This window comes from Varroa destructor, unplaced genomic scaffold, assembly GCF_002443255.2.
Source record: "Varroa destructor unplaced genomic scaffold, Vdes_3.0 BEIS01000005.1, whole genome shotgun sequence".
Classification (NCBI taxonomy): domain Eukaryota; kingdom Metazoa; phylum Arthropoda; class Arachnida; order Mesostigmata; family Varroidae; genus Varroa; species Varroa destructor.
Window position 1 is genome coordinate 14303345 of NW_019211458.1, and position 16966 is coordinate 14320310.

The 16966-nt window shown below is 40.2% G+C and overlaps 1 protein-coding gene across 4 annotated transcripts in view; it reads right to left on the minus strand.

Annotated features, from left to right (window-relative positions):
- The window catches only part of LOC111251435 (alkaline phosphatase-like), a 30615-nt gene extending 26381 nt beyond the window's left edge, over positions 1–4234 (minus strand). For 2 of the 4 annotated variants that reach the window (XM_086990417.1, XM_022807999.2), the window contains exon 1: positions 3576–4234. The gene's annotated coding sequence lies outside the window, so the exon portion shown is untranslated. The remainder of the gene's footprint in view (positions 1–3575) is intronic. The other 2 variants (XM_022808000.2, XM_022808002.2) reach the window with 2 other exon arrangements.
- Positions 4235–16966: the final 12732 nt, after the last annotated feature.

The following is a 16966-nucleotide window of genomic DNA, read 5'->3' on the forward strand; positions in this document are numbered from 1 at the left end:
TTAATCTCATCCAACATTGATGACACCGTTCGTGGAATCTTTACCTAGGACACGATTCATCCCACTCCAGCCCATCCGTAAAACGTGTCGTACACGGTATAATATTTGTATATGAAATTTAGGCGACAGCTCAGGTTGTATGGTTCCCTCAGGCTACAACATACAATACAAACGCAAAAATCGAGCTGAATGGCAAAAAATGTAACTCACTGCTATTTCAATCCCTATCATTTTGCTTTTTTTTTTTTCTTAAACTAACGATGACTTCATCATTAACAGCGGGACATTTGTTATTGTGTCTATTTTATAATCTGCCCATCGAATAACAAGAAAGAAACACGCCAAATCACGATGATGCAAAACGTAATTCGGTGTTTTTAGCCCTATACACGTTTAAGAAGTCTGTCAGCGAATCTAATGGGTTGGCTACGGCGGTTAAGTTTCTTCCGCTAGGCGTGTGTGATACGACCACCCACTGTGGCAATCATAAAAGAAAATTATGCACCTACTTTAATAAAGTCGTATGGTTTTTACATGACATTATTTTTGTCTGTCGTTTCCTATACTCTCCATGACGTTGTAGTGTTTGGCGATTCGCGTTTCGATGTTTTTTGTAACAGGGGGAAACTTTACCCACACGGCGGAGGCGCTCCATGGTTTTTTTCTAAATTCGTTTAATTGGCCAGCTAACTGGTCCGGTGACCTATCAGATAGGACTATGTTGAGCACATCAGCGGCAATTGCTGACGACGGCTTCCAGGGTGGCCGACGTCACTGCGCGTTGCTAGTTCCTCAAGCTGATTAATTTATAATGCAACATTTACCCTTATGATTATTGTTAGCTATGGAGGTTGCCACCCACGGCTATCCAACTGTATAGTGTTTGGCGCTACCGTACGTGCTGCTATATAGTGATAAGGATCATGTTATGGATACTATAAGGCGAATCCTCTTCGACTGGATTGTGTCTGATTTGGAGTTACGAAATTGAATTGGAACTAGGGTAGGGAGCTGGAGTTTTTTTCGTATTTTAAAGATTTTAGCTTCAATGGCTCGCGTGCTTGTTGGGAAGTGCTCCAATATCGGTTATGCAAAACTCGGAGCATTTGGCTCTATACGGAGTAGACAGCGATCGTCGCTTGCAACGGATCATGTGTGAACAAAACTTTGTCCGTTTATTTCTTCTGCATTAATTATTATTAAACATTATTTTTGTAAAAATTAGATTTAATACTTTACAGCGAGTCCTGACTAATTAACGTGCGCTTTAACGTGTGAGATTCAACGTACAGCCAAATTACTACCCCCCCCCCCCCCCTGCTGCACATCGGTAGCACTAGTTATTTAGGACACCTCGCCCATACAATAACGTTGATGAGAGTATTAAACCCGAGACGTTGTTCTTCGCAGCCTGCTGGGGTCCAAAGAGAAGGCAACACCTTCATACCACTCAACGATACTCATAACATAAATGCAGAAGTTGTTTTTTGGTCTTCCTGAGTGATACTTTGCTTTCTGTACGTTTTAGTTGCGTCGTAGATAAGATTTCTATTGATAATCGAACGCATGGGAAGATTCAACAAGTGTTTATCTCATCATTATCATCATTCTTTCGTAGACATCACAAGTAAACGTATGATCCCACACGGGGTCAATATGTAGCAGGCTCGTTTTAGCTGATTATTTATATAGCTCAAGCTACGGATAATATTTTTACAGTATTAAGAAATGATTTTGGTTGGCTTTACATCCACCCTCTTTTTCTTTTGATTGGTTTAACTACTGATAGCCTGCGGCTAGCGCTAAACGTGTCACGTAGTAACTACTGCCGTATATATTGCCATCTCTGTCTCGTGCTCTCTGACGGCAAAAAATACGCTTTTTAAAAAGCCTCAAAGCAGGTGTAGTGTAGATCGGCATTAATAGTTCCTGCTAATTCTGTACAAATTAGGCACACTTAAACCGTCCAATAGAGTATTGTGTAAGCTATACTTAGGCAACGACGTGAGAGCCTTGACGGTTTTGACTTCTTTTTTCTTTTTTCTAATATTTTTCTATCGAAAAAAATGTTCCGCCCACTACTTTCACAACAACGTTTGTAGAATTAGGGAATAATGTCAAGTGGATTAGTATCCCTAGGAGTCTCTTGGTTAGCCAAGATGTTCTCAGCACTACATATAACTTTGTCATATAACTGATTGTTAAATTAAGCTTCGTATTATAGTGGACGGCGGAAAATGTTCAGTAGTAAACTTCTTCGAATCGTCTCATGCGTAAGAACCGTTTCAAGGCGAACTTTACGTCGCAAGTAGGAAATAATTCATAATAATTGTGCCTGATTTCAGGCTGTCCATCCGCTATGCTGTATCCACCATCAGATAGGCTGAACAAAGGCAATTGTTTGTGAAAATAAGATCATCTTCCGTAGACGTACAGTTGATCAATTATCTGTGACACTGACAGAGTCATTTCGGAAGCGTCAGCTAAACTGAGCCATGAACCGTAAGACCACGCTTAGACCGTTAGCTAAAGCCTCTAATCTAAACAGGAAGGGCATTTTCATGTGGATGATCCAGTACCTGTTAAGTTACGGGATACAAGCAGTACGTGAACACATGTTGAGTGTTCTCGGTAACGGGTGAGCTGGGATGTAGAAGTTAGCCTTGACTCGGAAGGCTTGCTGCTGTGCTAAGGGAGACCTATGTCGTTATGGGCCTATTTGAAATGATTTTTCTGGCCGAGTACATCTACTACAACTATTCTTACTTATAGCAATAATAATTCCACATATTTTTGGGGGACCGGTTAGCGCAGGATTGTTTCAATTTGGTTATAGTAAGGCACTAGTATGAAGCATTTTAGTGTACCGGCGAACTTAATTAAGAGCTTCTTATCTTTCCATATGTCGTTGCTTATATAGATGTAGCTTGTTTGCTGGAGAAACAATACCTGTATGCCGTCCATTTAAAGACAGCCGTGAATGTCAGAAGAATGCGCTGAAGTAAACTAGAGCGTTCCTATATCAGCCCCACAGCGTTCCGAATATAATCTGACATTAATAGCGTAATAGATCGTTCAGATTTGATCCGTAAAGCTAATGACTAGAATTTCTTTACTAGTACCTTATCAGTGGAGTAGCACTAAGAACTCTACCAGCTGAGCGTTAACTTCTAACGAAAGGTAGGTTTTAACGAGCATAGTCCAAGCTATGCTCTTCAAAATTCAAAATAACATAATGTTCCACTGTACTACCAGTTCGTTGTTTTTTTTTTACCAGACAGCATTGTACCTAAAAGCAAGCAACATTTTAAAAGCTAACCAAAGAAGTGGTTGTTAATGATTGCAGCCCTCGTATAAGATTACTAGAATCCTGTAGTTGACTGTCCATTGTCGGGATCCAATGAGCAAAGCTTTGCGACGGATGAAAGCTCCAGTTTCGCTCTTGAGACAAAAGTTATTAGGTTCGTTTTTAAACCCAACAAGCCGTATCACACTTAAGAGTTAAGTTATTTTACTAGAATCGATTTCAATTGAGAACTTTATCTATTGGTAACATTTTAAGTGATAAAACTTACGTTGGTTAGCGGCTTGTGTATAGTAGCTATTTTTGGCGTTCGTAGACCTCTGTTAGAAGTTTGGTTTAGCATGCATGGGAAATGTATCCTCTTGAAAGACACCAACTTCAGCAGTATCCACAGAAAAAAGTCAGTCCGTAAGATAATTCAAAACGAAGACCGTTTGAACAAAACTACAATAGAACAAATAGCGTTCGACAGCCGCACCTCGAGCGTTTTTGGGCAGTGCCAACTCTAGCGTGATAGGATGCTATTGCAGTAAATGACAGGACTCACCAATCAAAACAGGCAGGTATGTATGCGCTAATGTATAATAGCATACACGATAATAGAGCACAAATCAATAGAACACGAGAACACAATGGATAATGCTAAAACTCATAGACCATCACGACCAAACCGCTCAGGGGTGGTGCAAGGATGGAGCTGAAACGTTACGACGACGGAGACATGATGCCAAGTGCGCGAAATGACCGTTATCTGTGTAACACCTTAACGGATCCTCTCACTCTTAGAACGGCAGTTTGCTCTTTCTTTCGTTGGGCGAGAAGGGTGGTAAGTGAGGCTCGTTTTCGTGTGTCAATGATACGTTACACTGGGCGGGGGGGATGATACGCCACAAACAAAAGTGCGTTGCCGTGGTTCGCCGTTGGGAAGCTGTAACAACTATAGTGGGGTAGCTGTGCGTTCCGGAGACACTTGTCAGGGGGGAGTAGCAGTCTAACGGCGTCGGAACTGAGAAGGGGAAATGCTATTGTTGGTTGGAAGCTGATGGCTGCATCGCCCACAAAAGTTTTCGCACACTGGTTTGTCGTATCGCAGAGGATCATGACGACAATAAATGCCATTCACTGCAAACTTGGGACAGCGATGGCGGTAAAATTTGACTCATCGGGGCAAACAATTCCCAGTATAAGATCGAAGAGGCACGGCCATCTGGGGGAGAAAGTGTGTCGATATTATTAAACCCAGATAATGATGCTAGACAATTCACAATGGTTTACGCTACTCCGAAACGCGTTACGTTCGGTAACATCAGTCACATGCTACAAACGCAATCTCTAGGCACAAAGAGATTTCTATGCTAGATATGAGCATTGCTTGTGTACTTTACGGAGTCATTTGTTCTGCCGCGTTTGTGCCGACAAACAGATGATAGTTTCTTACTTTTTAAGTGACGTTCTTAGCGAATTACGCCTGTTGATGCAGCGACGTAAATACCATCTAGTTACACGATTAATCTTCTTGGTCATGGTACGTAAGGCTACGGTCAGTACTAGCTACAGTGATTAGTTGCTTTTCTATCCGTTGTAATGTACACCGAACCGGGTGTCCTTTCAGCTGTGAATAAAACCTCGTAGTAGCACTATGACTGGCATTGAAGTCCGTGCAAGCTACTTCAACACATGTTAACGCATCTACATACTGTAACTTGACATTTTTACTAGAACGTAAAAGTATTCGGTTAAGTGACCCGAACAATAACAGACCGGCCTACTAAATTCACAGACAATGCAATGTACTATCAAATACGCCAAATTAGCGGTTTGGTAGGCTTCTCTACGAAGCTCGAAACGGAAATTGTAACTGATTATCTTCACTGACCAGCCACGTAGCTCAGCTGCACGCGCTTTTTGTGGCTCTTCTCGCTGTGTACTAATAATAGACACAAAGGACAAATATTGTTGGAATTAAAAGAAAAAAAAATTACCACAAAATTGCCCTACGGAGTATGCTGATCGCCACATTATCGGTGGCTAAATTCTGTTCGACAATGTTAAAGAAAAATCTAGTCTACTAGTAGCTTTAGCCGTAAGTCACGTATTTGGTACACTGTATAGATGCAATACGATTTATCACTACGGGTTTCTGAGGTTGCTTACGGTTTAAGCTTTGGAAGCACGGAGTCTATTGTTTGGTATACCTATATGCCAGTGCAGGACGTTACCTTTACGTCTCGATTTAAGACAGTATCATAAAAACTCGTAACCAAACCCTTAGTTCGACATATCTGTCTTGTATGGCTTATCGGATATCAATCTTTTTGAAGATGCTCTTCATAGTATCGAAGCATGGTAAACATACGCATACCGCGTACGTAATGCTACCACTACGACAATTGAGATATTGGCTATTAGTTTGTTATCAATGAAGGTATGAAGATTACTATGATCCGAAAGGTGCCGTACAGCTTTCGACAGTTCTACATCTAGAAGTTTAATAGATGATAAAGCGTGCAAGCTAGCGCGAAGCTTTCTTTCGCATGTCGCTTACCGTTCTAAACGTTAGTGGCGTAATTTAAAAATCGACGTTACGTGATGATGTTCAATTTTTCGATAAATATAAAACGGTAAGGCATACACTATGCGTGTTTATTGCTACGGCCCTATTTATTGAAATGTTACAAGCAAAAGCTGACACGTCACATACTGCAATCAAAGATAGTTATTAAAAGAAATAGCATGCTTGTCCTAGTTTCATCAGCTCCCTTTAGTAACTGGAAATTGCAATAATTTTAAACTGGTATTTTCTAGTACAAAATGGCCTTATCGAAACTTTTTCGCTACGGCATTTAGCTCTGCGAGTGTAGAACTGGGGTGCTGATCTAAACGTCCAGTCGTGACTACTTTTGTTCATGCCATTGTTCTTTATACGTATGTAGCAGCTTTATTTTGAAGCGCCCGCCGAGCACGCACAATATATATTCATGTTTTAACATTTCCATCGTTGCCTTGCTTACACTACTACCATCTGTTCTTCTATCCATCCGGAAAAACTACCACCAATTGGTAAGGGACTACTCACCACGATTACCAAGAGTGTTTGTCAGCTTCCATTAGGACGACTATAATGCGACACTTTAGACGGCCTGTCATAGTTGGACACATACATAGGCAGGCACACGTAAACTCGTAAGCTATAGATCTAAAGCTCCGAAATTGTGAGACGTATTAACTGCTTAGTCAGTGTCCCATTATTCAAAAATGCGCAGACACTGGGGGCAGTATTATTCACTATAGGAACGGCTACTGTTTTTCACCACCCCACGGTCAATTTTGAGTGCCCCAAAAGATTCCTCTCTAGATCGTCCTGTTTACAAGCACCAAACAACACCGATAGCTTTAGTACCACATTAGTAGCAGCCCTGGACGTTTACTAGGTATTAACAGAACGTGCACTGTATGAAAATACGTAACGTACGTACACACATACATTTTCCAAGATTTGTTATATCAAGTTAGACAGCAATCTATCCGTTTGTAGCTTGCTAATAGGATTTTCTTCACAAAACAGCAGTTGCTAGAAATCCAAAGATCCAAAAATTCATAAGTGTATGTTTGAGGCAATGCCTGTCACAAACAATTCCGTATATTATAGACTGATTAGGGTACGTAATGCAGTATACGATAGTAAAGGTAGTATATGGCGTTTGGTTATCTTCCGCGTCATCGTTAGGCGTAATGCAGTGCTGAATACGTAAACATTTGTTAGCAGTACTTGAGTGTAATAGCAAAAGCGGGGCTCTCACACAAATTATACGATCACCATAATTCAGATCTAGTTTTTCAAACGTAGCTACTAGTGCTCTATGGGAAATAGAATATGTAAGACACAGTACACAAAGGCCTTCAAATAAAAGTTGAGTGAAAGTGTTGCTTAAGGTCCAGTGTACAGATAAAATCTTTACTTTATAGCATTGTAGTTATAAATTGGCCACATCACGTCATTCTTCCATATGAAAACAATGTTGACGATTCCTTAAGATGTGACTATATTGAAACAGAAGGCTCGTTGGAAGCATTAAGCGACACAGGCAGCTTAAATTCAATAAGCGTCTATATAGTTCTTTGCTATAATAATAATAATAAAATACAATCTCTGGACCCGAAGTTTCCTTGAACTCGGTGTTCACAAGATACAAGTAAACATTGGAGGTCACTCTTAATCCACGCTTAATTTTTTTGGAAAAACTGCAGTTTTTTTCCTAATCATAATACCGCCGTTATTGCCATTTCCCCACCTTCCAATTCGTCGCTGTTATAGTATGATACAACAAGGCCACGTATACGTGCATCCATGATGCATCGAGGCCCTACCGACTACTGACAGGCTGCAATAGACACAGTGATAAGTTTATTCGCAACTTATCACTTCAATGTGACGAGTTCTGCTATACCATAATGAAGCAGTAACACTGGCATCGTATGATCCGAAGCAGGTCGAGATGAATGAAATACCATAAGTCATAATGGTAGAGCTCTCAATTTCAATAACATGAGGGTACATGCTATGGTCAGTATAACGGCTACGAGGGCTCGTTTCTCGTCCGTAAGAGAAATGGATCTTGATTGTTGGTCGTCTACTAGCTAACCGTAATAACTTCTTGATTTGTTTCCCTTCTTCCGCGCACTGCGACAAAGCTGTAACCCATACTATCTATCGTTGTTGTCCTTTGTTCCGCATGTCCCTGTCTTCATCTGTACCGTTCGCCACAAACCAAAGTAAAATGGACCATTTTGACAAACTACATCTGATTCAAGCGACGACGGTCACCGCGATTCAACCGAAACGCGCGGAACACAATGACTGTTTCTGGGCCATTTTCTATTTACTTTCACTTGCCTCATAGCAAACAACGAGTCAACAGTGAAACGAAGATAGACCATTCCGGCGTACCAAAGCCTGGAGCGTATGTAAAAAAAATCGAATATTGTACTTTTTATATTGTTATATAATTTACGAAAAAAAGTTTATATTTTTTCTTACGTTTATTTATAGCGAAGTGGCGAATCTGATGTATCCTACTGGCGGCAGTATTTAGGTAAGATTCTTCTGACACAAACCTCGAGCCGTTAAACCTATCTAAGCAAAATAAACGTATAATAATAACAGTGAAATGCGGAAGGACGCATTTGGACCTATGTAGAGATAGAACACTGTGTATACTTAAATAACTGTATATTGCAACGGACTGATAGGCTGCTTAGCTGATTTGAAGTCTTGCAATGCGCTTGCGAAGTTCTCCTAGGAGCAGAGCGTACCCCGTTATAGTTTAGGGAGTCTTAACGAGCTTGCCTGCTGATTTTAGGGACACATGGTGGTCTGGATTCGAATACCGCCGTAGGCACACTTCGTTGCGTGCCGGTGACCAACCATCTGATTGAACGCCTAACGACTCTTCCAGACGTAAAACTCGAAACATTTAAGTTTAGCAGCAGACTGTCGAAGGGTTGTCCGACATTCTAACAAGCTCTTTGCCATTCACGCTAAGACATCGTTGTAAACGACTTTTCCAGGCACTACGATTTGTAGTACTTCCTTATTGATTCACTTCTGACAAATATGATAGACCTTTAAATCAAATATCATTCAACCAAACCCAGATAAAGAATTAAATAACCGGGCAACATGGACGTTCGTCGTTTCTTTTTTTTAAAGTACCGTACGCGATGCCTTCACAGCTACGAACAACGTCGAGCGTACAAGTGACCGTCGGACCGCGCACGTAAATCGCGTATAGATATCAAACAATGGACTGCGATTGTATCTTACAAAGGCATACATGTTATGCAGCTCGGCTTGAAATTTTCGTGCAGCATGCTAATGAAGGACAGCGTCGCTTCTTGATAATGGGTTATTATAGCGGTAAGTAGGATTCGTTGCGTAAGGACACGTTAGCATGATGCGGTCGCATTCGTCGAGATTTTGTTAGCACCTACGTTATTGGCGTTTAGATTTTATTTGCTATCCATAATGGAAGAATCAACAGATACCTACTTGGGAGAGGTTGTGCGGCCGACTGATTTACCGTTGTTAGTAAAAAGTGGTTTGAAATCTTGTTTATTTCGCGTCATAGGTAGTACGTGAGTAGTCTAGACGTTCGTAATGTACTGAGAGGTTTCTTTCATACGCGGCTGACATCTGTAGTCGACCATAGACACTTCCCTGCGATGCAGCTGGGAGTTCCACATCCCATGTGCTTAAATCAATTTTTCTTTCACTAAATAAGAGACCGGTTTATAGAAAAGTTTTTCTTTAATGACTGATGTCGCATCTTGCAGCCCTTCCATACTCCCACAATGCATACATCTCATAGAGGACATCTAGCTGGAATATAATAAAAAACATTTTGAAGTGGCAATGTAGGATGTGCTGCAAAAAAAAATAAAGGCCGCTTATGAATAACCGCGGCGCACGATATCCCTGAGGGGCCGACTGATATAACCAAATCTCTATATCGTCTTTTTTGCCCTATATCGATCGGGGCAGACTTTCTACAACAAACTGGGCTTGTCCATTTGTATGTCGCCACGAATAGTCTAAAATCTATCGGCACAAGCAATAAAAATCGATCTCAACTAAACAATGGATTGCTATTATGGTAATACTCAACCAAAAAAAAAAACTGGGTAGCAGCAGTGACGCGAGATTATATCATTTAGTAATAAGAAGAATCACCATATTTATTTACGGCAGTCGATTGACTATTCGGTATGTAACTGTAGTATCAATCATCAAATCCAGATACTCTTTTGCGTCAATTTCAAACGGCTCTACATCATCTTGGAACTGCTATCTGCTCGAAGTCAGAACGCTGCTACGATGGACTGCACTCGGCTAACTTGCACTTAGCGTGATCGTTAAAAGGTTGTAGCAGGCACGTATTCGTGTAGACGGACGTCACCGTTTTCCTACAGTACATAGGCGCCGGTCATGGGCCCATCCTACATAGGTGGTAGGCGTTCTAGACGTTTCCATGCTACAAATTACAGACTGTCTCCGAGCTTGAACGATGAAGAAAAGAGAGGATGCTTTTCATTCACTACATTTGTGCTGTCAATGAAAAAAAGCTAATTCTGGTGCAGTTTTGACCCTAAGCCAATCGATTAGCTTCTATTATAAATATTAGCAAATTATGGCTAACAGATATGCAGTTTATGTGTATCAGTCAGGTGTTTTCAACGCTATAGTTAATTGTTTACACAGTTATTAATGAGTAAGCTATTCCGGACCGTGTCCCTTAGGGAAAACCAAGTTTGGTGTACAGACTTAGCAGACCAAACTGCCGACGTAGTAGATCAGTCTGGAAAAACAAACATGGCCGCCTGGTTTGTTCATTGATAAAATCCGTAGGTCTTATAAGTTGTCCCAGCTAATTTAGATATATACTAGCTTTAATGATAATTATGATCAATGATTAACAATTAATAGGGTAACATGGAAAAGTTTTTTCCACCCATTGGAAACAACAAGCCACAAATGAGATTGGTTCCTCATACTATTTACGTTAATAATTTACCGTCCGTATGGACATACAAGGAACGTACATGTAAGGAAATCAAACGAAATTAACCGACACATTCACCCTTAAAATATCATCCGGTTAGTGTTGTTTGTAAGTAGTTCATGTCACACATTCGGTATTATTCGATTTCCAAAAAAAAAAAACATTTATACATACTTGCACGTTTACAGGACGGAAAAAGAGATCTACCAACAATCCAGTCGGTAACGCACAATATGAATCTCCGATGATGAACAATATGATACGAGTGGCAATCAGTTGCCGAAGTTTCATCTTAACCAGACCCGGTCTCGCTTGAATCAGTCAATAAAGATTATCTCCGCATGTATATACAATATACGGTATAAAAATACGTATAACGCTCATCCGTGCGAGAACATTCGTGTGTGTGGCGATAATCAAACAGGTTCGAGCAAACCCAATGCAACGATAACAATGGCGCTAGTGAAATCAAAACAGGAACAAAAACAGCTATTGACCATCAGATGTGACCTTGTACGATTTTGATCAATAAAAACCCATTGACTGATGATGCACAAGCAACATAATTCTGTGGCGTCAACAGCATCCTGCAGTTGGGGACCGGCCTTTTCGAGACGCTGAAGGTGCTGATCCGTCACAGGTGTTACCCGCGAGACAAAATAACTCGCAAATATCGCACAGTGATTTAGGGGGCAATCACCGGCAATTGTTGCATGGCTTGACGTATGTCATGGGGCGGAACCTGTGAATGAGGCTTGTTTCATGAAGCTGGTATCGATAGCGCCATTACCATTGTAAGCAGACGTTCTTGTATCCCTCGCTGCACGACGACCGTTATGTATAATAATAATAACAGTACAGTATAATGGAATATGATGTAAACAGATGGAACAATCAAATGTTCAATATTCGAGCATACCATAGGCTATTGCTATGATCGTCTGAATAGATGAAGACAGCATAAAGTCGAAAGATAGAAAATGACACGAGCTGTCCGTTACTGGATTGCGTCTGGTCTCTCAACTATATTTCTCTGAAGGTTAGCAACCCCTTAACTCATACGACCGATCTGTTCGAGCGATCGACGTTGTTATTACCTATATGCTGATGTGTATTAGGACATCGTGCGGCACCTAGCAGACAGACCGACAGCTTCAAAAGGCGAGAAACTGTTCGACGACTGAAACGGCGAGAGAGAATCTTCAGAGTAATTATATCGCAACTTGTTTTTGTCGATGGCTCTATTGGAAACGTCGTTTGGATGATGCGCACCGCACCGTATGCATATGAGAATTAGAAATGGTTTCTAAAATTGCGAAATAGGCGCATCGATAAGGATTAATTTACTTAACCTTTAATGATATCACAGAGCAAGACGTCAGATTGCCTGTCGTAAACTGACCAAAGACTCGAACTGGTCAAATATCGAGAATCCGGCCTAATCGAAGCTTATCACCCATAGGTATAAGGGAACCTTTCTGACCTTCCTGCTCAGAAGGTTGTTTATTGTTGACGTTAATTGTACGGAGTGCTAAGTCACAATAGGACATACGCGTTTGTGTTCAGAATTAGCACTATACGTATTCGGTTAGCTTATGATAGCAGCTGATCCAGCACTGCATCAAGATACAAGCTTGCACCGAGGTCTTCCAACAGTCGATCGGGAATTGACCTCTAATTTGTCGAAGCAGGGAAGATATATTTTGTCAAAAAAATATTACACGGCTTTTAGTAGTTGCTATCAACTATGACGCTCCTCACGCACAAACGACTCTAGTAAACTAGCAGACTTCTTTATCTAAACATTAGGGCTCGTATTTGACGATATATTTGCACCGATAACATAAGCTACGGTAGACGAAATCTCAAAGAACTACCATTAAACAGGCGACACCGTGACCATACACACACAGTACAGCGTTTAATTGCGGGCGCCTTCTTGAGACACGTCTAATTACGTGTCGTAATCCACTTCTTTCATAAACAATTTTTATTCATTCATTCGAACAGTTTCAGTAGCTCACCCGATAATTGTCAAAGTCTGGGGTGCACACGATAGCAAACCGATACGCTCGCAGGACGAACAAACATTAACAAGAAAAAAAAAGTTGTGGTGAAGTCTTGTAAATTTTTTAGCGTTTTAAATAGAATACGTCACGTTCAGAGACATTATTGTATTGACTTCTTCATACGCAATGACAATCGTTGTCAACAGCGAGCGACACGGGTGATTGGAGCAAAGCAGATTATCATTAACGTCTATTGGTTGTTATGCTCGTGGGCCTTTTGCCCCTATGTATGACCTATTACGAAATAGGTCGTTATAATCACCAGATTCTACCACCGTATTGCTGATGTTAGACAACAGCATTGAAATATTAATAATGATAATTATAACAATTAGCTAAAGCGGCGAACATCCGAAAGACAGACAGACCCACGAATGCAGGTAAACAGCTGTAAATCGTAGTTATGCCTCATATTCATCAACTCGCGTTCATCACCGAGAAAAAAAAAGTTGAAATTTCGCGACGTTGCGTTTATGGAACTGAGTCAGTTCGTATTATTGATTCTTGTCGTATTGCAACAAGGTGAATGCCGCTTAATGGCAACGGTAGCGTGATTAGAAAACACTCCGCTTGTAGGTATCTGGGGTCTCAACGCCCCCGAAGGCCGAAACGTTTAGGGTAATTGCCAGATACGCCGCGTTTTGCTAGTATTATTCTGGGGTACGAATTTTGGAGTGTTAGGCGAGGTCTACCAGAGGGAAGCTTCCTGTCACGTAGGTACAGTAACAGACCTAAATGGGGCACTATGAACAGATCTACGTCTGTATTTTGTGTATGTCTTCAACCAGGGTCGAATGATTGGCTTTTAACGTTATCACAGTGGACGTAGTAGCTGCCGGAGCTGACGCTACAGTGGCTGAATGTTCGACATCTGTCTCAATGTCGTAATTATAGTCAATACTGATGTTCAAATAAAGATATTATTGTCTTTTTCAAAAATTATTTTTTTTTCGTAAACAAAGTAGTTGAGTGGGACGTGTATGCCACGTATATGTAGGTATTCCTTTGTTATGGTGATCTGCACGTGCCTGGTAGAGTGATGCACATATTGTGTTGTGTGCCATATATTTATTTGCTCCCATTCTATAGCATCTAGCAAAAACGCAAACAACCCTATAAGAGATAGATAATGCCGTTTCGAGTTAAAGAGCTAGACGTCAACTTCCGATACTGTTTTCTACATAATCTATTTGCATCTGTGTATGTTTGACAAATACAATGTATTGCGTCGGAGTCCACTTGACGGTTACGAAAAAAATGGTTTTAGAAAAAAAAAAAAAGCAGTGGCTCTAAGCTTACAGCCCAGTGCATATTTAATATACTAGACAGAATCAATAGGACCAAGTGGCTTAAACACATGGCAGTAAACTATAGGTATAACAAATAACCATACTTTATAAAATACATTAAATTATACTAGCACTGACAGAGTATTGATTAGTCATTATTTGTAAGATTACATCGATCGTTGTCACTGTCGCTGAATCAGGCATATGTATTTTCCCCTAATATGCCCTAATGGTCACAACCCAGGAACTGGCAGAGAAACCATATTCCATGAAGAAATCGAGCGCCAACATTCACTCAGCCTTGAATGGTAGCGGCACATAATAATACCTCTAACATTTACAAAACTTTTTCAGCGTTCTGCGTGCATACGATAGTATACACCATAATCTGGCGCCGCCGGACGCATAAATCCGCTTAACAGTCACACAGAAAAGTGGAGCTAGGGAAACTACTTTTACCTTTCTAAGGAGAAGTCCAATACGATACAGAATCATCGCCTATTTGATACGACAGACCAAAGAAATAGGGCCAAGTGGCAAACTATAAACAATATTGAGTGCACGGAAGCTTTTCGGAATCGCCTCTACACGCGATATACGAACAAAGTCAAGGCTATCGTTTTGAATATCTTTATATGGCGATTTTATGGTGAATTACGTGGTGTTTGAAGAAAAAATCCATAAAATTTTCCGGTGTATTGGCATTTGTCTCGATATATATATATATATATATATATATATATATATATATATATATATATATATATATCATAGCATGCACACGTCAAGCATGGAAATACACATTTTCGAGTAAATAAAAAAAATTAAAAGACACGACGTCATTTCATTGTATGTCACTGTGCATTATGTATGTAGATAATAGACATTTAGGACGCAGAATGGATGCAACAATAACAGTTGTCCGTGCAGGAGGCGGTAAATTACCCTACGAACAGACTGGCCAAACAGAAGTAAACAATACCGTACCCTGCCGCCAAAAAAGCGCAGAGCCCTGCGATAACATTCTATTTTTTATGGAAACAAAAATGGTGGTACTACTAACTACTTTTGACGTTGAGAACTGGATTCTCGCGCACCTGAAAATATTATCCAGTCGTAAAAAGCTGATTAATTGCGTCCCCCGTAATGACGGAGTTAGAGTCAGAACAAGGTAAGTTAAGGAAGCCGACGTAGAAGGCGAAACTGTCGGAAGTTCATGTCTAACCCTATAGTTTTAGATCTTCTACAGCCACCATTATTAATGCAATGACAAAATTGCATAGAATAGCAAACAGAGCGACATAGCTGGTAACACTGCTGTCATGTGCTAATGCTCGCATTTTAATAAAGAAGTGTTAATTATTAAAAAGAGGTGGCATGAAGTACATTATCACGATATTTGCCGCTAGTAAAATAACTACAATAAGCCTTGTTTTTTTGTGTTCTACAATATTAGGAATAAAGTTCTGCTTACTGAACGTGTACACATTATAGGCATTATAAACAATCTATTTTTATCGCTTGACAAAGTACGTATGCATAGCAAGACCCACGTACAAAACGTCATTACGGAAAGCCAAATGTAAGATACAAAAATAATTTGGGCTGGCATTCGTCCAAGAGTCGGTCAAAATGAAACAATGAAAAATCACTAGATGACTGTTGAAGGAATAAACCAGAGCCCGCAGAAGAAGCGTCTGGCAGAATCGTCATACTGCTTTCGATTAACGGGTTAACTTGACCATTGTTCAGTTGCCCGCAACTCGTGTATTAGACAATCTTGTCGTATTTCTTTCCCTAATCCCTGTGACAAACTGAAAAACAGAAAATTCAACGAAAAGCGGATAGTTTATTAGTTTTCGTAATTACATAGATAAAGTAAACCTAACTAGAAACGATGTGTCCAACCCAGCCAGACCAAGGAGCTTGACGAACAAACGCTTGGTATTCATTGTACAACGTAATTTATACATATAAGCTGCTGCAGAAAACTGAAGACGCATATCATCGTATAATAGAACATCGAAACTGTACTTTTGTCCTTCATGACATGCAGTATAAAATGTAAAATACAAGTGTTTTGCTCGTAATTAAAATTAATACTAAGTGATGTGACATACTGGCACTGTACTAATGAACGAATCATTCTTCGGTAGATATCGCACTCGTATCCTCGATTCTTTCCTATCGTTGTATTGCACGTCGCGCATGCGCGAGCGTAAATGTGTGTGTGTGTGTGTTTTTTTTTTATTATAAAATTGTGTAAAACGGACTACATCCATACTTTTGCTTAACTTGCGTTTAATAGTTAGGTGCTTGCGTTAGGGCAGGAGATCCAATATTTTTTACGCATATCGAACATTCTCCGACTTAAGCCATAGTTAATCTGAGTGAATGCTTATCATTGACGTCATAGGGTGGTGGACTCTTTTTTATGTTCGACTTTTTTCCATAATTGACGTTTTTGTATAGCGACGGAACTTCATATAATGAACTGAGCTACATAGAATTTAGAAGACGTGAAGCTTGTTAGAAATGTAGATATGCTTATTTCGGTCAGATAATAGTGAATTTGTCATTTGTATGAAGTAGCAATCGTTATTAAATTAGAAAGCTTAGTAAGCTAAAAGGAAGTGGGGCGTCTCTCAAGAACTCTCAATAATCGGTAGTAACCATTTACGCATGGATCAAAGACCAGTACTGTTCCGCAGTGTAGAGTTGACTCTTACAATTCCTATTATTATG